Below are 19,832 nucleotides of genomic sequence, written 5' to 3'. Positions count from 1 at the left end.
TTGCCTTGCAGATATAGATTCTCTTGTAACCTTTTTGTAATGAAATATGTTATCGTAATGGCTGAGAGAAATGATGATATGGATCAATGCTTTGTGGCCACGTTGGGCTACAAAACAAAAATAGAGTGGGGCTGCTGATTTTGTTGTCATGATTTGCAGAGATTTAAGTCAACCACATCCATTAAAAATGCTGTGAAAAGAGACGTGGAAGAATTATTACTTGTTAATTAGTGTCATGTGATATAAATAATAAACTAATGTAAAGTTCCATTTTGCCTATTTCTTTAAGATTGGGGTAACTAATGGATATTATTACCCTTTTTCCATTTGTCTATTTGTAATGAAACACTGAATCTCCTGTCAGATCAGCCTTGTCGAGGTAAAAATTCCATGTGTTGTATCAAAATTGCCAAGTGCAAGACCATAGATCTAGTCGAGCAGAATAGAGAATTAAACATTCAAACCTTTTTTTAATAATTCAGGTTCATACTGTAAAGATGGATTACTGATAGATATTAGCCAGATCAAGTGGATGGTTAAACAGGCTTTCTTGTGTATCAATATGGACTACATATTTAGTCCAAATCTGCCCAACTTTTAGATGAGTTGACTAAATGAGTAGAAGTAATAGTCAGTGTGGGGATGCAGAAATCGAACTCCTCTAAAAAAAATACTACCTACGTGGGGTTGCTTCTGCATACAAGTAAGTTAACAGAAACCAAACTCCTAGAATTTTAAAGTTGTCTTGTTATGGTTCATATGATATGTTCATTCTTCAAAAGAAGGTAAAAAGATATAGAGAAAAGCAAGTTTCCAACAAGTCTAGTAATTCTAATACTTGTGTTTCCATATGCAAATGCAACCTTGTCGGTCCCTAAAGCTAAGAAGCACTTTGTGCTAGTTCATACCGCATTCCACGGAGCCTGGAGCTGGTACAAGATTGTGGCATTGATGACATCTTCAGGGCATAATGTTACAACTCTGGACTTCAGGGATCAACCCAAAACAGGCCCTCGAAATCCCACATTTTTCTGATTACTTGAGTCCGCTAATGAAGTTCATGGCTTCACTTCCTGCACATAAAAAAATAATTCTTGTAGGTCATGCCTTTGGTGGACTCGCCATGGAGACCTTTCCAGAAAAGATTTCAGCTGCTGTTTTTCTCAGTGGTCTGATGCCTGGTCCAGCTCTCAATGCAACCACCCTCTTTACTAAGGTACCAATTTTCCGTATTCCCAACTATATATAGCCATGAGATGATCTGTTATGTTTGTTTAAACTTTTACATGTTTGAAACTAAATACACTTCGTTATAGGCAATCAATGCATTAATTACTCAACTTGATACTCGTGTTACATACGATAATGGACCTACAAATCCTCCAACCACCGTCATCGCAGGTCCAAAGTACTTGGCAACTACCATTTATCAGTTGAGGTAAGAAAATCACAATACAAATATATACTCTAATCGAAATAGCTAATAAGTTCTGTTATTCTGGTAATGAGAATGGCCCTAAAAGTGACTTCTTTCGCTAAAAATTATTAGTCAGCATCGCCTACTGGAAGATTTTAATAGTCTATCCAAATTACAGATCTATTGAAGTACTTAATCGCAACATCAACTTGGAACTGATTTAAATCGGTTTTTTTCCTTCTTGGTGTTAGGATTTGGCGTTGGCCACTACACTAGTAAGGCCATTTTATTTATACCGTGCGGAAGATGTTTCTAAGGAGATAGTTCTTTCAAGCAAAAGGTATGGATCTGTTAGGCGAGTGTTCATTGTTGCTGCTGAAAATAAAGCTCTGACGAAGGAATTTTCAGAGTTGATGATTGAAAAGAATCCACCTGATGAAGTGAAAGAGATTGAGGGCTCTGACCATGATGTCTAAGCCCCAACAACTTTTTACGACTCTTCTGAGCATTGCTACCAAGTATAGATAAGAGCTGTTAATTAAAATGAATAAGGGGGACGTGTCTAAGGCTGAGAATAAAACTTCAGTGAATGCACATATCTGATGCATTTATACGATGATCTCAGTTCTCCCATATAAGTTCAACCATTTTCTTTCAGTTGTCATTTCCTTCATTGTTCATTGTTTGAAATTGACATCAATAAACAACCTCTAATTACTGAATTTTAGTTCAATTTGGTTGAATCTCATCAATGCAGAGAGGAGATAGAAGTCGAAACTGAAGAATTAAGAACATATGAATGTGGAATATGCTGTAGAAGAGCTCATAGATCCCACTGTGGTCATTTGCCTTATAATTAAAATTCATTTAGAGTCAAGTGAGTGGCTAAGAAAAAGAAGTTTGTAGTGCTGGTGGATTCCCGAGCAAGACAGTTTAATAAATGGCATAATACATAAATTGGACCCTTAACTTGGCTTCAAATTATAACTTTGACCTTTAACTTTGTAAGTGCACAAATAGGCACTTTAACTATCCAAAACTTAAACAAAAAAACACTCGGATCCTACCTGGCAAAATGCGTGAAATACACTCAAATTAGGCGCGTCAGATGTAAAAATCGATGGGGCCAACAGTAAAAAAAAGCATTGAAAGGACAATTAAACCCTCTTTATATTTTTTTCAACAATTTTCCCCTCTTTTTTGCATTATTTGTTGTTCACTGCAAAATGCAAGTGACATTTAATAAAAAATTTTGTTATTACGAAAAAAATTCATAATTGTAATTTGCTATTCACTATGACAATTAAGTAAATAATTATTGTGATTTATAATATTTTATACAAATATTTAAAAAAATTAAAAAAACAAACAGAACGAATTCATCATAGGAAAATTATCAAGCATCCTTCAATACATCAATAATGGGTCCCACTTTTTGTTTAAAAAAAATATGCATATTGGGAGGATATTTTTATCCAAAGTGGAAATAGAATAAGTATAAAACATTAAAGTCTATTAAAATTTTAAATTGTTAATTCTTATTGTATGATTTGTAATACTTTTACTCCATTTTCAAATAATAGAGGCCATTTCTTCTTTCTCAATTTATGTAGTACTAAATTTTTTTTGAGATTCAATCAATTTTTTTGTCTTTGAAATATTTCTAGCTGTTAATTACTGTAATTTATAGTACTTTCTAAGAAATTTCAAATAATATATATTATTTCATTTGTCCGAATTTATGCGTCGCCGGTAAAATTTGAAGAGTCAATCAGATCTTTTATATATTTTTATATATTTTAAATATTTAAGTAATTAATTATCGTGATTTATAATATTTTATACAATTATTTAGTATAGTAAAAGAAATTTAAAAGAAACACGCATCCTTCAATAGTAAAATATGGGTCCCCCTTTTTTTTACAGGTTGACCTCCTGCCTGTATAGTCTTTTTTTGTCCAGAAGGAAAAAGGAACACGTGTCGACCCCAAGGTCCTCTCTATTTCCGCTTATTATATTATATACTAGTGATGAAGAGCCCGTGCTAATAATTATTTAAAAGTTAATTTTTAACTGACGTTAAATAAATAGTTTTAAATTTTAAATTTAAATAAATTAAATATTATTTATATGGTAATAAACGTTCATGTTAACTCTAAAATGAATACATCACTATTAATAAAGCTTGAAGTTTAAAGAAAAATCCTTAAATGACCAAAATAACCCTTAAATTCAATTTTAATCACAGAAAGCATACATGTCCACGGTGTGGTGGCTGATTCATCAACTAATTTTTTGTATGTTTTTTCAAAAATATTTTAGTTGCTAATTTGTTATAATTTATAAAAATCATTAACGTCATTTTCGAATAACTTATAGTATTGTTAACTTTCAATAATATATATTGTTCCATCTATTCAAATTCATGTGTCACCAATAGAATTTCAAGAGTCAACAAAAAAAAATTTCTAAAAAAAATATATTTTAATTATGATTTATAGTACTTTTAAATATAACGTATAGTGTGTTTGTAGGCTCTTATTAGATTGAAAAAATATTTTAAATTAGTAATTATTGTAATTAATAGTGTATATTAAGTAATTTTCAAATTTGTAATAAATTCTTTTAAATATTAAGTCTAATAATTTATAGTATCTTAAATGTAATCTTTGAATACACATAAATTAAAAAAAGAAATAAGACAAATAAATTATAAATTGAATAATTGACATTTTCAAATATTAATTTACCACAAAATGAAAGTGAAGGAAGAAGTTGTGAGGCAGAAATAAAGAGAAGGGAATGGAATTAGTGAGGTGGGGTCCATATCCATTAAAAGAGATTGAAATAAATGCATGGCAAATTGAAAAGGTGTCAAATAGACAGGAAAACGGGCCCACATGCATTGAATTAGTTGGCAGCCATTGAGTGGGTCACTAATACACGTGGGAGCGTTTGCATTTCACGCTTTTGGCTCCGAAAATTGTGTGTTTATTTATTTAAAGGTAAGATAGTTAAAGTGCCTATTTGTGCATTATGAAAGTTGGAGGTCAAAGTTAAAATTTGAAACTAAGTTTAGGGGCCAATAAATGTATTATGCCTTAATAAATCAACAAACAGAGCAGGAAATGGACGTTATTTCCCCTTTTTCTGCACAAAATGAATGTCATAGTAGCAGAGTGTAAGGGCATCTCCAATCCAATCCTCTATTTTACTCTCCAAATATAGAGTTTTCTATTTTTTCAGACAACCAATGCCAACCCAATTTTCTATTTTACTCTCTAAAAAGAAATCTTTCTCTCTCTCCTCAATGTTATATTATTATTTTTATTTCATTCTTATTTTCTTATTTCATAATATAAATCCTTTATTATTTTTTTCCCAAATAATTACTTTATATAATATTTAATGTGATATGAAATTATATTTTATTCTATATTTTTAAATAACATAAATTGCAAGAAAATATAATATAATACATAAAATTAGGGGACAAATTCAAATAAAAGTGACATACAATTACATAAACACTCAATTTTCAAAATTATTATGTTGCTCCCATAAATACTCTATTAATGCATTACGGAGTTCAAAATGAGCATTTTTTGTCCTTAATTTTTTTATGTCTAGCTAAAAATTGTTCAAACCGAAGATTTTCATCTACCACCATTTTTATAGTTGGAGTTGGAGCTTCTATGACATCTTGAATTGGTGCATTGAGATCACGTTCATCCTCAATTATCATGTTGTGCAATGTAATACATGTAGTCATTATATCATGTAGTACGTGTCGTGATCTTTAATCCAACATTCTAAACACAACGGTAATTTTTTGCAAAGTAGATAATCCAAATCTACCCAACGCATCAATGCGTCGTTCAAAGTACGTGCCGTGATCTTTAATTGCATCAACGATACGAAGAAACAAATTGTGGGACATTCGATAATGACGGTGAAATATTGCATCATTAAAGCGTGGTGTGGCTGAAAAATAATCACGAAATAAATTATCATCAGCCACCTCACGATCACGATTGATTACCACATGACCTGGAATGGAGCTACCTATGAAAACTTCATTAGTATGATTTTGTAGAACTTGTTGGAACATGTAGTTGTTCATACGTAGCTGATTTATTAAATTATCATGATGTTTTGTACTAGGAAAAAATTTCAAATCTAACGAAGATGATGATGAAGAAGAAAATTTTCATCATTATTATTAGAACAATCTCCAAGATTGAAATTCATTTTCAAAGGACAAACCAAATTACTTGAATATGTTTTGAAATGAAATGAATGTGCAGACTTCAAGTGGTAAATGGTGTTCATTTATCTAAAAAATATTAAATGTACTAATGAGAATCTCATCCAACCGTTTATAATAATATGAAATCCATCTAATGGTGAATATGAAGATTACATTTTAAAATTATTGTTGTGATCAATTATGTATTGTATTTTATATTGTATTTAAATTATTATGCTATGTATTATGTTGTATTGTTATCTTGTATTTAAATTATTATGTTATGTATTGTATTGTTATCTTGTATTTGAATTATCATATCATGTATTGTATTTTTAAATTAATTTAAAATAGTATATATTAAATAATATTTTAAAAAATATTACATTACATTTAAAAAAGAATTATGAATATTAGATATTTAATTAATGAAATTATATGTAAAATAATATGTTAATTAGAAAGTAAATTGAAATAATAATAAATTAATAAAAAAGTGAAATAGAGAGTGTGAATAGTAGTTCTCCTCACCTCTCTAAATTTGAAGAATAGAGGGTGATTTGGAGGTGGGTTGGAGTACCCATTCTCTATTTTACTCTCCAAATATAGAGAATGGAGAGTAAAATAGAGGTAGGTTGGAGATGGTCTAAGGACTTCATGCGATCCAAAACATTAAAAGATGTCTTCTGTTCTTGTGATAGATGGATTAAAGTGCCACTAAAATTTTGATTTCAGATCATTTACTATTTCTCTAATAACTTACACTTTTAGATAGGATGATCACAGAGTTAAACACTACTTACCGAAGACGATAAAAGCATCTAGCCATCCCAATGATACAAAGGTACCTTGCTTGGCCAAGATGACTACTAATAGAGAGGCCACAGTCCCCAGGCTTGCATTAGCCCCTACTACGATTGCTTGTGCGTGGAAGTAAGTTAGTAAAAGTCAAACTCCCCTAGAACTCAAATCTAGGGGTGGGCGTTCGTATTCGGATTGGGATTTCCAAATTTCGAGTTCGGTAATTCGGTAATTGGTAGTTAAATAAATTTCCAAATACCAAAATTTTAAATTTTGATTCGTTAATCGGTAAATCAAACTTCTGGTTCGGTTCGGTACGGTATTAATATCGTTCTATATGGAGGGACTATATAACAGAAAATCAACAAGCAAGAAGCCAAGAAAAGTAAATTGATACAATTATAAGATATATGTCTTTTAACTTTCTCTTTAGGCTTGTACTAATGATTATGAACCTGTTGTATATGGTCTTCATTAAGTAAATAATTTGATATTCGTGAAATATTGTGGTTCTAACGTCTCGTACCAAATCCAAACCCGAATACCGTATTTTTAAAATTTTACTCTCAAATATCACATCCAATACCGAATTACCAATTACCAAAAATTTTGGTTCGATTTTTGATATTTTATGCCCAGCCCTACTCAAAATCTCTCAAATAATAGCTACTGTGGGTTGCTTGTGCATGAAAGTAAGTTGGAAGAAACCAAACTCTTCTTATTATAAAGCTGCCTCTCTTATTCTGGTCATGAGAATGGTAGGCATTTGAAAATATATTTTTCTTTCGCAGAAATTTCTTAGTAGGCATCGCCACCTTCTAGAAGATTTTAATAGTTCATCCAAATTACAGGTCTATTCAAGTACTTAATCACAACATTAACTTGGAACTAATCAAATATGTTTTTACAATTCTTGGTGTTAGGATTTGGCGCTGGCCACGACACTATAGTAAGGATATTTTATTTATACCGCGCGAAAAATGTTTGTAAGGAGATAATTCTTTCAAGCAAAGGTATAAATCAGTTAGGTGAGTGCTCATTGTTGCGGCTCAAAAATAAAGTCTAAAGAAGGAATTTCTACCGTTAATGATTGAAAAGAATCCACCAGATGAAGTGGAAGAGATCGAGGACTCTGACCATGATGTCTATGCTCCAACAACTTTATACTACTTTTGTGAGCATTGCAAACAAGTATAGATAAGAGCTGTTAATTAAAGAGAATAAGGAGACATTTGTAAGGCTGATAATAAAACTTCAGTCAATTCACATACCTGATCTCATTTCTTCTATGGAATTTCTATTACTGAGCTAGTTAAATTTGACATTTTAATAATTTTCTTATGAATCAATAGGGGTGGCAATTTCAGCTAGTACTACACTTAATTTTTTTTCAAACTGACGATATTTCCTATAAACACAGATTAAAGTAGAAGAAAAATCATTAAGCAGACATAATTCAAAGAGTCTTAAAATAATAAATCCTGATCATATCTATTAAGAAAGGTCTAACTCCCACATTGATAAAGAGCCTCTAACCCCACTTGCCGTTCTTCGATTCAACAACAAATAGTTAAGGATAAAAATAAACCCTAGAGTAAACAAAAATATACATTTTTCATAAAAAAAAACTCAAAAATAATCTGAAGCGTACCTTGTTTTCTTGTGAAACACCCACGCAGTGTCCCCTTCCCTCGTGAAACAAGGGTTGAGGTGATGAGCTGGAACCCTTAATTTGAGATCCACTTGTTGTTCTCCTTAGTTCAGGAGCATATTCGATCTTCAATAGTGAAAATTTGGACTATAATGGAAGATAATTCTAAATCTAGATAAAAGGAAATTATAAATTCCCACTTAATAGAGATTTTGAAATTGAGAAATTAAAAAAAAAAAAAAGAATGCTAGGAGAAAGAAGGAAACAAGAGAGAATAATTTAGGGAATTAATGGTAAAATAAAATTTTCAATATTATATTTTTAGCGAGTCGGGTTAAATGGTTTAAATGGATATGTATTTGGTTCTTAAAATTTTGATTAAAAATAAAAATTTCATATCAACAAATTTTAGTGAAAAAAATAATTAAATAGGCGGAGTGACTTTCCATGCAAAGAAGTTATAGTTGAGTGAGTTTTGAGTTGAAAATGAAAGTTGAGTGAAAAAAAATTGATAGTTGAGTGACCATCAAAATTATTAACTCCTTAAATAATTGCCAACTTTAGGTTGCTTCTGTGGGTAAGTAAGTTAGCAAAAACCAACCTCCTCCAACTATAAAGTTGCCATGTAATGTTTCATTTTTCAAAAGAAGGGAAAAAAGATATGGAGAAAAGCAAGTTTCTGATAAGTCTAGTAGTTGTAATACTTGTGTTGCCGTATGCAAGTCATGCTACCTTGCGAGGACCTAAAGCTAAGAAGCACTTTGTGCTAGTGCATACGGCAGGCCATGGGGCCTGGACCTGGTACAAGATTGTGGCATTGATGAGATCGTCAGGGCATAATGTCACAGCTCTGGACTTGGGTGCTTCAGGGATCAACCCGAAACAGGCCCTCGAAATCCCACGTTTTTCTGATTACTTGAGTCCGCTAATGGAATTCATGGCTTCACTCCCTGCTGATAAAAAAGTAGTTCTTGTAGGCCATAGCTTTGGTGGACTCGGCATTTCTAAAGCCATGGAAACCTTCCCAGATAAGATTTCAGCTGCTGTATTTCTCAGTGGTCTAATGCCTGGTCCAAATATCAATGCAACCACCGTCTACACTAAGGTACCAATTAATTTCCATTTTCCCAACTTTAGCCATGAGATGATCTGTTATGTTTGTTTAAGCTTTACATCTTTGAAACTAACACTTCGTTATAAGCAATCAATGCAGTAATAACTCAACTTGGTACTCGTGTTACATACGATAATGGACCAACAAATCCTCCAACTACCGTCATCCTAGGTCCACAGTACTTGGGAACTTATATTTATCAACGGAGCCCAAAGGAGGTAAGAAAATCCTAATACAAATATATGCAGTAATTGAAATATATAGCTTATTAAATTCTGTTATTCTGGTCATGAGAATGGCCCTAAAGTGACTACTTTCGCCAAAAACTATTAATCGGCAGTACCTACTGGAAAATTTTAACAGTTAATCAAAATTACAGATCTATTTGTAACATCAACTTGGAACTGATTTAAATCGTTTTTTTTCCTTAGGATTTGGCGTTGGCCACTACACTAGTGAGGCCATTTTATTTATACAGCGCGGAAGATGTTTCTAAGGAGATAGTTCTTTCAAGAAAAAGATATGGATCCGTTAGGCGAGTATTCATTGTTGCTCCTGAAGATAAAGCTTTTAAGATGGAATTTTTAAGGTTGATGATTGAAAAGAATCCACCCGATGAAGTGAAAGAGATCCAGGGTTCTGACCACGTGACAATGATGTCTAAGCCCCAACAACTTTACACTACTCTTCTGAGCATTGCCAACAAGTATTAAGAAGAATAAGTGGGACAAGTGTAAGGCAGATAATAAAACTTCAGATAATTCACATATCTGATGGCTGATGCATTTAATTTGACATTTTAATCATTTTCTTTCGGTTGTTATTTCCTTCATTGTATTTTCAGTGTTTTGGAATTGCCATCAATAAACGATCTCTATTTCCTATAATTACTGAATTTTAGTTCAATTTGGTTAAATCTCATCAATGGGGTCAAGATAGTGGCTAAGAAAAAGAAGTTTGTGGTCCTGGTGGATTCTCGAGCAACACACAGTTTAATAAATCAACAAACAGAGCAGGAGAGATCATAAACTAGTCTGGTGGTTCGTTCTTTTTTCTTATAGCTAGCAATTGTTTTAGCTTTGCAAACAATTTGACGAATTTAAATACTAGTAATATATTTAGGTGATGCAAGATGGTAGTAAAATGAAGGCAATGATTGAGAAATCTGTTCAAAATGTCTTCTGTTCTTGTGATAGACAGATTAATGTGCAACAAAAAATGTTGTTTAAAATTTTGATTTCAGTTCATTATTTCTCTAATAACTTAAACTTTTACATCAGATGATCACAGAGTTAAACACTAGTTACCGAAGACGATAATAGCATTTAGTGGAGTGCCTTTAGTAGGATGTGCATTGGAAATCCAAGAAGTCACAAGCCTAGAGGTACCTTGCTTGCCCACTTAATCAAATAATAGCCAAACTCCTTTAAAAATCAAATGCCTCAAACAATAGTAGCTGTTAATTAAGAAGAATAAGGCGGACATGTGTAAGGCTGACAATAAAACTTGAGTCAATTCACATATCTAATGCATTTATATTGCGATCTCACTACTTTCATCGAAGTCCTTATTATCATGCTAATCAATTTGACATTTCATGAATTGACATGAATAAACAACCTCTATTTCATGTAATTACTTAATTTATGTTAAAGACCAAACAGTTAAATCTCAACAGCGTGATATGAATAACAAACCAATGCAAATTAGAGATCCATTTTCATTTTCTATGATAACTGTATTTGTACATGAATAAGACATTTCAAAGAAACTAACTTTGTCATAACAGAATTATGGATGTGTTACTTGAGTGTTTATTGTATATGATGAAGACCAAAGCAGTTTTATGTTATGTTAGGGTGCATTCTTTAGTATATTTCCTATTTCTATCAGTTTCTTGAGATAGATATGTATATATACATAATTTTTTCCGAAGTTAACGGGTGCACGTGCACCCCCAACCTATACATGTGGGTCTACCCCTGATTATAAGTGCTATTGTTTGGTTGTACGAGTTTAATTACATAATTAAATTAAAATTTAAAATAAAAGATAATTATAAAAATTAGAAGTTAATATTTAACAAATATATGCCTTTGCAAAGAATGGAGTATTAAATTAGGTATTTAAGATAATATTATATCTTGAAAACTATATTAATAAAGGGAAACTTACGGCATTCGGATACGTCTCGATATATGTATCTTGAAATACATGGAATTAAAATTAGGTTTAATGTGTTCTAGATACACTGTATCCAAATGGATTCGCATGTATCTGAGATACATAAGACAAATCTCACTTATCTCTCTCCAATCTCGCGACTCTCCTATGTATCTAGTATCCTAGATACATGCGAATCACACCAGATACATACAGATACATGTATCTGGTGTGTAGATCCATGACTTATTCGCTCGCCTCTCTCCCTGTTTTAGTATATCTGGTAGCAAAATGCATGTATATAGGTGTATTTTCCTCAATATATTGTAGAAAACTCTTAATTAGTGATAAGATATATAATTATTTAAAAGTATACATAGAATCAATATATATTGTTGGGATAACCTAACTTGTTTTCAACGGGACAATTAAAATTACTAAATAATTTTAAAACTATTTTCATGAAAAGGTTTACATGAACAACCTTTCTGTACATATATACATAAATATACATCAGATGTCTATCAGAAGACGTTTTCTATGTTCATCTACTACCGTTTCTTTTGCATTCAAGTACAATGAAAGAGTAAAAACTACTTCCTCTTCTAAACCCCATTATTTGTGGTCCTTCTTTTTTCTTTTATAAAAAAAGAACTTTTTAAAATAGAAAAAGACTATAGAGCAATATATATTCATCCCATTCTTGACACCAAAATTCAACAAAACGTGGCTAACATAGCCAAAACAACAAAACAAACTATGCTTCGGGGTGACTCAGTTGGTTTGGAGGGTGGTTATCCACATGGATTACCCATGATCGATCCCCCTCAATGTCTTTTGAGTCGAGCCTATCGCATAGGGCTTGCTTAGTGCGGTTTACATCCCCTGTGTGGTTTGCATGCTATTACACAGTGGGGGGTTTACCCAGTGCACACAAAGTGTTCACCACAGAGTGTTCACCCGAAGGGCAGAGGTTGTGACAGAGGTTGTAGCGACTGCGGGTTATCCTGGGGTTCCAAAAAAAAAAAAAAACTTGAAATCTATAAACCCCCAATATGTTACATATGAATTGTCAGAAAAAATTGACATTACCCATTGTTTTTATCACGTGAACTCCAACTGAAAAGAGCTAAGTTTATTTCTTTTCAGTATATGGCTTTCATGTCAATACATTAAAAAAAAAAAAAGCACCAAAAAAAGAAGAAGTGAATGGACTTCTTTCCGACACCCATCTAGACCAAAAAACAAATAAAATGCAGTTCTGATACCAATGAAAAATTTAATCAAGCACAGTTTACAAAATTATTGAATTCATTTCACTAATCTAATAGTGTAATAATCGTTGGGTATTTGCCCTGAGTTTCATACCATAATTGAGTTCTCCTTTTAGAAAAAAAATGTTATCTCCATATTTGGCTAGTTCTTTTCTTGTAGGAAATTTTTTATAATTCTATAAATAGAGGGTTCATTCCTTCTAATACAGTAGCATTGACAATGTACTCCTAGGGTTTTGAGAGTTTTGTGTAGGGGAAAATGTGTGAGCAACAAGTGTTACGTTACCTCTTTGTATTTCGAGTGAATTGGGTGAGGTTATTCCTCTCTATATTTTATACTCTCTTCTTTTATATAGTGGATTGCTCGTCTCTTCTTGTAAATGTAGGTTGATTGACCGAACAAAGTTAAGTCTTTGTGTCTTTTGGTATACTAATTTTTGACACGTGCGTTGCACGTGATTATGAATTCCAAAAATATATGTTATAGTAAATATAATATTGCTTATTTAAGCGAAGATTTGAATAATAAGCTTAGGAAAAAATAATATTGCAATTTCTTTTGTGAATGTTCAATGTGGATTGTCATGTATATGTCTTTTTCATGCAAACCTATGAAGATGGTCAATGAAAAATTTTATTAGTTAAATGCAATAATGTATATATTTATTTCAATTTGATGAGGTTCAATCATGTAATTAGTATTATCTCACTAATATTATCTTATAGACATTATTTGTTTTGTGTTTTTCTTGTCATCTAACAGATGTGCTTTGCATGTGTATTCCACGTTAAATTGTTTAGATGTCAAATGAACATGTGACGAGAACAACTATATTTTATATATTCACATATTTTCACATTTGTTGTGAATTTTTTTTTTCAAAAAAAAAGAACCCAGAACATTTTAAAATAATATATTTTGAAGTTAGAAGATCTTGTTAACTTGATAATATATTTGTGACGTATATAATACTTTAATTTAAATACAAATACCTACCCAAATATAAATATATATTTGCATTAATGAAAATATGTATTTCATAAAATTAGCTATTAAATAAATAATAAAAATTAAACTAATACAAACTTCAACTAATGTTATTACAAGTCATATGAACTTTTCTTCGTCTAAAATACTGAAATATTAAGAAATAGTAAATAAGTAAAACAAAGGGGCAATGTTTATATAGTAATAGCTATTTTGAAGCAAACTTTCTGAGAGTCTAAATCACATAAGTAACATTGATAAATAAAATCATTCTTTTGGCTTGATCATCAAAAACAAATCGTGACAATTCTCTAAATTTTGGAAAAAGATATTCAAAAGTATATATCTACATCACAAGAGAAATTGTTAACAAAAACAAATGAATTTAGACTACATCATGTTAACTTCGTATATTGGAACATTACATACTAATGTATATATCAAGCAAAAAAATAATTATTATATCATCAAAATTATTTTCCTCAAGTACTCGAGGTTATGGAATATACCCTCTTAGGATAGAATGACTTACTTCATCAGTGGTACCTTATATTCCGCTACACTTCGAACTCACTCAACGATAATAAATCACAAAAAATATTAAAATGCAAGAAGAAGAAGAGTAGAAGATTAAAAAAAATTATGGTTGAAAAATAAGACGAAGCCGCTCTATTTATATTCAGCAAAGGGTAGTATGAACAAATGTTTTTTATGTCTTATCTGAAAAGTTATGATCTTTTCGAGAAGTCACAACTCTTTGAAAAAGTCACAACTCTTTGGAAAAGTTACAACTTATTGAAAAAGTGACACCTCTTTGGAAAAGTCATAACTCATCGAAAAATCATAACCCTTTGTAAAAGTCACAACTCATCGAAAAAGTCACTACCCTTTGAAAAATGTCACAACTTATTGAAAAAGTCACAACTCATCGAAAAAGTCACAACCTAAGTTAGGGATATTATAGTAATTTAACATTCAAGTTAGGAGTTCATTCTTTTAAGGTAACTAGCTTCACGACACGTGCGTTGCACGTGTGTCCCATGCTAATTTTTATATATTCATTAGAACAATTAGAATTCTACGTGTACATGCCTATAACGAATAATAAAATACAACAATTACAAATAAAATTTTAAAATTGTGACAAGAAACATCAAATGAGGGATCTTATTTTAATATTTAAAATTTATTTTAAGCAACAAAATGTAAATTTAGAACTTTAGATAGTAATTAGCCAATTTGCATTATAGTCACAAAAGATTAATTTTATCCTAAATGAAAATACACCTAGAACAATCAGAAATTTATAGAAAATCAAATTAAGGAAAATTAATAGAGAGAAAACACATACAAAAAATAAACAAAGAAAAAACATGCAACAATATACACATCATTTTTAAGACTTTAATTATAACAATATGTATATGGAAAAAGAAATACATATTCACTATACATTTTTTCGAGTTTTTGTTGACACTTCTCCCATAAGCAATTATAATTCAAGAGTCTTCTTCATTTAGTTAAAGTATGAATCAAATAGAACAATAATGATATAAGCGGTAACAAATAAAAATCAATTTATATGGATAAAAATAGAATAATTAGATAGTATAAGTTATGAAAGATGAATATATTATTCCTTTATCACAACGAAAAGAAAGAATGCAATGACTGCAATTATTATTCAAAATAATAGTAGCAATTAAAGCTTCACCAAGTAATTTGTCTAAATTATTATCGATGAAACATTGCAAGATCCTCCATCTTTTCGATCAACATTCCTTTATTAAAATGAAGGAATAATTTACACTTAGAGATTAAAATAATCATTCAATCTTTAGTGGGCATTATGGTCTTCATATATTGATTCAACTCAATGGTCTCATAATAAAATAATTTACTTTTTAGTATAAAGAAAAAGATTTAAAAAATGGAACTAATTTAGTCTTTAAAAGGGTAGAAATGCCTAATATTTTTTTATGAATATTTTGTCTTTCAACTTTTGGCTTAACTTTTTCAAATTTTTAATATTTAGTGTAGCATATAGAATGATTACTATTTAATATTAAATTAAGTAAATATTTTATAATATTTTGATGATAAAATGGTAATCTAACTTTATACTCTATTGTTTAAATCTTTTTTACCCTTCAACCAAAAACAACCTTGGTAGAAATAAAAGGGACAAATACAATGAAAACTTAAAGGAAACCTATCGCACAATGTAATATAGCACAAAAAGATTGAAGAGAGGGCACCATATCAAAAAGAAAAATTATGCATTAGGATTCCATAGCCAAAAAGAACATACACAATGAAATTCATTTTATACAATGACAAACAATCAAAGAAATATAAAAAACATTATGAATAACATATCCCAAGATTGTAGTCCACCTTACTTTTTTCCTATTAATATACCAATATATTATCTAAATATAACAATCAAATCATTAAATATAGAAGGAAGAATAATATAAATAACAAAACTAAAACGGAATGTAACAAGGAAAAAATTGATAGCTAAATTGTGGCTTATTCTTTCAATAGATTTATTGTACGTCCATCTAAATGTCAAAATAACACTTTCAAATGTATTAGAACTTTTCTGTTCCATCATATAGTTTCATGCAATAGAGAAGACCAAGAAAATTTCCATTCCAAGAAAAAAAAGGTTGGAATATGAATTCTTGTACTTTTGAGTGCTCTCTTGATTTGTTTTGTTAATTTCTTTCTACATGTCTTAAATATCTCTACATTTCAATAATATGTGGAAGATGAAAATACTTCTAAGTTAATTAGAAAGGTTGAAGTGACATATGAAAGTTCAAAAGAGTGATCTTTTCATTTACCATATTCATTGTAATTGAATGTAAGTTAAGTAGTGTGTTCAAAATTTAAAGCTGAAAAAACCTTTCAACTTCAGTAATTAAGTGATGCATGAATAGGAGTAATAGAAAGACTTTAAAAAATCTGATCATTTGCCTTACGTAATTGATGACTACATAAATTAAAACTTTCTCCCTAGCTTTAAATACTTTAGAAAATTAAATTGAAGGATATAGTATAATTTTTATCTAATTTTTAATTAATTAGATTTTTTTAAAATAAAATTTTAATTGATTGTAGGGGTAAAATAGTAATCCAACTTTGAGGTTAAGATCTTCCTACTTTTAGTAATATACTAGTTTCTGGCAACGTGCGTCACATTTATCCCTTACTATTGTTATATAATTTAAAAATGTGTTATCAAATAGAAAATGCTTAAATCAACAATATTAATTTTAACAATTACATTTCATGTATTAAATAAAATACATAAAAAGGGATTGAACATTTGGCATCAAACAAGAAGTATGTGAAATTAATTAAAATAATATAGTCTCTTAACTCTGTGTCACAGTGTGTGCATTTTTTTTTATGATCTAAATATCATTGATAACCTTTTATAGCCATGAATGGATAAAAAAAATAAATCATGCAGGCTTATTGACAAGATTGCCTATTTTATTTTAATGAGAAACGGAGCGTGAAATATTTGTATTATTTAAATAAAGTTCTTGAATTAAAAGGCTAATCAAAGAATACATGAAGATACACTTTCAAAATTTTACAAGATTAAAAAGCAATTACATCCAAAATATAAAAGTGACAGATAAAGAATTAACAAACTGGACTTCATACATACAACTATTCCAAAAGCTCATAACAATAGCTAAAAGATCACAACACCACAATGAGTTCATTAGAAATGCAAAAGAAATTATAAAAAACAATAATGTGTAATTAAGTCTTCAAACTTTTAAAATTTTACTATAAACCCTTGAGGTAATTTTAATTTTACTATTTACTATTAAATTAATTAGATGTTTGATTATTAACTCACCCTAGAACGTGTATTTAGTCTTAGTTAATTTAAATTTTACTATTTATTATTTAATTAATTAAATATTTGATTTAGTGTAGGGGTAAAATGATAATCTAACTTTTCACTTTTGAAGCTTCCCACTTATAATAATACTAAAAAAAAAAGGTGTAATTAAGTCTTCAAACTTTTGAAATTTTACTATAAACCCTTACTATTAAATTAATTAGATGTTTGATTATTAACTCACCCTAGAATGTGTATTTAGTCTTAGTTAATTTAAATTTTACTATTTATTATTTAATTAATTAAATATTTGATTTAGTGTAGGGNATGTAAGTTAAGTAGTATGTTCAAAATTTAAAGCTGAAAAAACCTTTCTAACTTCAGTAATTAAGTGATGCATGAATAAATAGGAGTAATAGAAAGACTTTAAAAAATCTGATCATTTGCCTTACGTAATTGAAAGACATTGACTACATAAATTAAAACTTTCTCCCTAGCTTTAAATACTTTAGAAAATTAAATAGAAGGATATAGTATAATTTTTTTCTAATTTTTAATTAATTAGATTTTTTTTTTAATTTATTGTAGGGGTAAAATAGTAATCCAACTTTGAGGTTAAGATCTTCCCACTTTTAGTAATATACTAGTTTCTAGCAACGTGCATTGCACGTTTATCCCTTACTATTGTTATGTAATTTAAAAATGTGTTATCAACTAGAAAAAACTTAAATCAACAATATTAATTTTACCAATTACATTTCATGTATTAAATAAAATACATAAAAAGGGATTGAACATTTGGCATCAAACAAGAAGTGTGTGAAATTAATTAAGATAATATAGTCTCTTAACTCTGTGTCACGGTGTGTGCGTCTTTTTTATGATCTAAATATCATTGATAACCTTTTATAGCCATCATGAATGGATAAAAAAAATAAATCATGCAGGCTTATTGACAAGATTGCCTATTTTATTTTAATGAGAAACGGAGAGTGAAATATTTGTATTATTTAAGTAAAGTTCTAGAATTAAAAGGCTAATCAAAGAATACACGAAAATACACTTTCAAAATTTTACAAGATTAAAAAGCAATTACATCCAAAATATAAAAGTGACAGATAAAGAATTAACAAACTGGACTTCATACATGCAACTATTCCAAAAGCTCATCACAATATAGCTAAAAGATCACAACACCACAATGAGTTCATTAGAAATGCAAAAGAAATTATAAAAAACAATAATCTTCCTAACGGAGAACCGAAAGAGATATGAGGACTTAGGCACATCTAAAAAGAAGTCTTCTCCCATGTATTCTATTTACTCCTTTATACCATTTCTTCCTGTCTTTTTTGCCTATCATATATAGATGCGATAGTTTTTTTTATTATCATTCTTCTCAAGTTGAATGAAATGAGTTTCTTTCTTTTTTCAATGGTTATCATCCAGTTCTTAAATAGTAGTGAAAATGTTTGTTCAAATTCTTTTTTCAGTTCTAAATAATAGTGTCTTTTAATATATAGATGGGAAGATGAAAAATACAAATCATAATTAGACTAAGTAAGAGAATTAACATTGCCACTAATTACTGCTCTGAACGTGGAATCTAGTCTAGTTTGAATGGATAAGAAGATGAAAAATATAAATCATTGTAATTAGTAATAAAAAAGGCAATTACAAACCATCTCATTAATTATTAATTTGATATGAATTCATTCATATATAATAATACACTTTTAATACCTTAGTAATAAATCAAATAAATAAAATCAGTAGCATTAATCGAGTAAATGGGGGGTCTTTTCATATACCAGTAATTATTCTAGGCTATACATACATGCACAATTGATATTATCTAAAAATATATCTTTTCACATTCCAAGCATTTAATTATTTGCTTAGTCCTTTGAGTTTTTTCTGCTAATACTTCCTCTGTCCCTAATTGCTTGTCCCACTTTTTCTTTTATAGTTGTCCCTAATTACTTGTCCATTTTGACAAATCAAAAAAGGATAATTTTTTTTTACCTATTATACCCTCAATTAAATGACTAATTACTTCGAAAAATGCAGAACTTTTCATCCACTTCATAATTTTTTTTTGGTAACAACTGTAAAATATTACCATAACCACCAAAGAACATATACAAATAAAAGAGCACCTATTTCTGAAACAGAGAATAGGCCTCTAACAAAACAAAATACCTAGTTACATAACAAATGCTGAATAAATTGTCCACATTTATTTGCTCTCCTAGAACTACTAAGTAAGTGTAATCTTTCACTGATTTCCTTCTTTATCTGTGT

General features: G+C 29.8%; 2 pseudogenes; both read left to right on the top strand.

Annotated features, from left to right (window-relative positions):
* The first annotated feature begins 642 nt into the window (after window positions 1–642).
* Window positions 643–2,052, top strand: LOC125850255 (methyl jasmonate esterase 1-like; annotated as a pseudogene).
* Window positions 2,053–8,776: 6,724 nt separating this feature from the next.
* LOC125868049 (methyl jasmonate esterase 1-like) lies at window positions 8,777–10,081 on the top strand (annotated as a pseudogene).
* The last annotated feature ends 9,751 nt before the right edge of the window (window positions 10,082–19,832 follow it).

This window comes from Solanum stenotomum, chromosome 1, assembly GCF_019186545.1.
Source record: "Solanum stenotomum isolate F172 chromosome 1, ASM1918654v1, whole genome shotgun sequence".
Lineage (NCBI taxonomy): Eukaryota > Viridiplantae > Streptophyta > Magnoliopsida > Solanales > Solanaceae > Solanum > Solanum stenotomum.
This window is presented reverse-complemented; position numbering and strand designations above follow the sequence as displayed.